Source organism: Etheostoma spectabile, unplaced genomic scaffold (assembly GCF_008692095.1).
Source record: "Etheostoma spectabile isolate EspeVRDwgs_2016 unplaced genomic scaffold, UIUC_Espe_1.0 scaffold00569839, whole genome shotgun sequence".
In the NCBI taxonomy this organism is placed as follows: domain Eukaryota; kingdom Metazoa; phylum Chordata; class Actinopteri; order Perciformes; family Percidae; genus Etheostoma; species Etheostoma spectabile.
In genome coordinates, this window is record NW_022605360.1 from 1 (window position 1) to 3,612 (window position 3,612).

Here is a 3,612-nt window from a genome sequence, read left to right on the forward strand (position 1 = left end):
TTTATCTGATCATATTGGAATATATTTGTTAGTTTTCAGTAGGTTCAATTAGGTTCACTAGACTATATGCGTCATTTAAAATTTTTCAATGAACATTCGAACAGTCCGGCCCTCGGCTTGTAGCTAAATTTTTATTTGGCCCTCCGTCCATTTGACTTTGACACCCCTGGTCTAGAGAAACATACACACACCTGTTTCTTTCTGTGGATGAACACCCACACAGGTGTTTCCAGTTAATCTGGCTGATTAGACCACACCCCAGGACTCTGTGGGTGTCCTTTTGGTGCGTTCGTGCCACCTGGAATCTCAGGGACGCCCCCATCAAACATTGTTTTTCTGACTGCCAGCAAATGTCTAATAAGGGAGAACTCCTAGTCTCTCGGGAAACTTCCGGATTGGTACAAAGGGGCTTATAGGGATGTGAGATAGGGAGTTGAACAGAGTGTTCCTCTTTTCTGTCATATTGGCGTTTGGCATAACAACTTGTTGCATTACTGCCACTAACTGTTGGGCTAGCCTAGAGCAGGGGTTCCCAACTTCAGCCCGCGACCCCCAAAGTAACGGTGCAAGTGACTCGCGACCCCCCCCCCCCCCCCCCCACTATAAACATTGCGCGCAACCGCGCACGCACTACAGGGCCATCAAACATGAGCATATTGACGACACCCAAATAACACAACAGCCTGACATTATTCTACAGTAATTTACTCATTACTTTAATTTGAACTAATCTCACCTAATGAGTGGATGTGCAGTATGTTTGGAGCACAGCACGTTAAAAAGCTCTATATTTTAATGTAAATAGTTTTTATATACATTACACACTAGGCCCAAAAAATAAAATCCCTTTTACCTATTTTCGGCCATACAGTATTCGGTATTTCGTGGTGTTGGTTTTAATCGGTCTGGAGTAACAACTGTGGCATCAGTGGGGTGAAGGTAAAGCCGGGTTGGTAACGCAGGCTACCACCATGATTACGGCGTGGATGGACTCCGTTCTGGACCAGAAGGCAGCGCCGGGCGCTCGCTCTGTGAAGGAGCGGTACACGGAGCTAGATGGCCGTGGCTGCCTACGTGTTTATACAACTTTATACATCCTCAAACTGCTGGAATAACACACATCCTCTCCAAGGAGGGCACCAGCAGGGACATTGTCGGGAGGAAGTTCAGGCAGAACTGGCAGAGGAGCTGAGACACGAGTTTAGAGGAGGAAGGGAGCGGGGCGCGGTCCGAGCAGTGGGGGGGGGGGGGCGGGTCCGAGGAGCAATGCGCACCACAGCAGACACCAACACGGAGGCAGTGACAGGTTAGGTTAGTTATAAATGTTCAAAGAAATACTTTTTAGGTGTTATTTGCATGTTTACATACCATATTTTTCAGATGTGAATGGAATAATACGTTTTACTATGCCATGATGAGTTATTGAAGCACCTGGGCAACTCAAGTGTTTTATCATGACAGATTATAGAGTTTAGAATCTTGCGGTCAAAGGACCGCGGTTCCAGTACTTTTTGGAATCCCGGCAGTTGTAGTGTTAATGTTTGAGACGCTACTCTCGGAAAGAAGAAAATCAAAACAGCTGTTCCCTTTTATTTAGTTGCTTGGTTTATTTTAAATTTAGCCACTAGTTTTATCTTGTGTTAAAATCATGGCTACATGCTATTTCTAATCGTTTTTAAATTTTTATTTTATTTCTGGAATCAACTCGCGACCCCCCCTCTCTGGCTCGCGACCCCCCTGGGGCCCCGACCCCCCACTTTGGAATCACTGCCTTAGACCACTCTGCCACACTACCTGTAAGTGTCAGCTCTCCACATCGTGACAAACACAGGCACCGTAACTAATGATATGCTTGTTAATGTTATTGGAAAAAAACCTTTGCAAGGAAAAAGCCAATACTTTATTAAAAAACGGCCAATACTTTATTAAGAACCAAACCAACCAAACGGAAACGTTGTGTGAAGGTATGCAACCGCAGGGGAACGTTACAGTTGGTTGGTTCTCTTAACGTTTAGGGAACGTTATAACAAGGAGGGAATGTTCCCTAAACGTTAGTTTTTGGGTTTGGTTCGAACTAACCTTTAGAGAACCAAAAACTAACGTTCTCTAAACGTTCTGTGTTAGTGGGGTACTTATCGCTGTCAAAAGGTATGGTGTTATGTTTGACAATGATACTCAATACAGGAAACGACAATGCATAATATTTTTTTTTATTCTCAAGTTTGTCTTTTGTCGTTAATGGCCACAATTGAACATTTCCTTTCTGCCTTTGACCGACATATTTCGGCTTGTTTTTTTCCAGCGCCTGAGTATGAACAGCAGAGCAGAGTGGCGCAGCGGAAGCGTGCTGGGCCCATACCCAGAGGTCCATGGATCGAAACCATCCTCTGCTAGTTCCTATACTTGTACCAGCAGTAAATTCTTTCCAGTCTGATGTTTAAAAAGCATATGTTGCTGCAAGTGTCTGAAGTGAAATGTCTCCACCGCCTGAAGAGTAACTTAATAGTTTGTCAAGTTCACTTCATCCATAAAATAGAAACTACAGTGCTCATACCTGCTGTTACACCCATTAAAACTGGAGCATTAAACTAAAACATCACACTACAGTTAATAAATACTGTAAATAGAAACACGTATAGGTTTAAAGTGCTTGTTGTGCTGTCTACCAGTCAGATTACCACAGGAGGTAATATCTGTTGCAGCTCTTTTAAAAGACTCTACCATAATACCTGCTGGAGATGCCAGGTCCTCATACATGTAAAGCATGCGCTCTACCACTGAGCTACATCCCCTGAAGATTTTCAGAGTTTTTTTACTTTTTTCTGAGATAGACTTAGACTTATCTTAATTAATCCTTTGGGAAGACTCCCGCAAGGAAATTGAAATATCCACTGAATAAAAGAAGAAACCTGGGTAAAACATGTAATGTTAATGTTGTATATGGCTTCAAAACCTGTAAATACAACTGAGGTGGCTGGAAATCAACATGGGCAAAATACTTGCACTGCTATGATATAAATCCCAGTCAAAAAGTACCACATCTGTTGCCTTTCTGCTGGACATACAACGTTCACTGCAAATCTTGGCATTGAGACTGAAAATAAATGCTAAGAGATACATTGGTGGAGCCAGACAGACATGAGATAATAAAATTTCATTGTTGAAGGCATTTCTGCAATTTCTTATATTGCAATGAGTCATTAATTTGCTACCACCATTAAAGAACACCTTATTGTCAGCAGGATTCAAACCAACATTGTTCATGAAGTCACATCTGCAATTTGTCATTGGTTTTTCTACCACTCTTAAAGAACGCCTCTCATTGTCGGCAGGATTCGAACCTGCGCGGGAGACCCCAATGGATTTCTAGTCCATCGCCTTAACCACTCGGCCACGACAACCTTAAATATATCAATGATAAGCAATGTATACAAGCAAATATGTGTCTAATAGTGCATTATTGCTTCCATAGAGTATATAGGCATTTTTGTCCCCTCTGGCCTTCCATACAAGGGGTGACTTATCTCCCATATATGGGCATGTACTTCCTGAAACATAGACGGAGAGAAAGGGCAGACGCGGAGGAGCGAGTCAGCGGCAGAATGAGCCAAA

The 3,612-nt window shown here is 42.9% G+C and overlaps 1 non-coding gene across 1 annotated transcript; it reads right to left on the reverse strand.

The window, feature by feature from the left end:
- Positions 1-3,320: 3,320 nt before the first annotated feature.
- Positions 3,321-3,401, reverse strand: trnas-aga (transfer RNA serine (anticodon AGA)). Its single transcript has one exon. It is a non-coding gene; the product is annotated as a tRNA-Ser (tRNA).
- Positions 3,402-3,612: the final 211 nt, after the last annotated feature.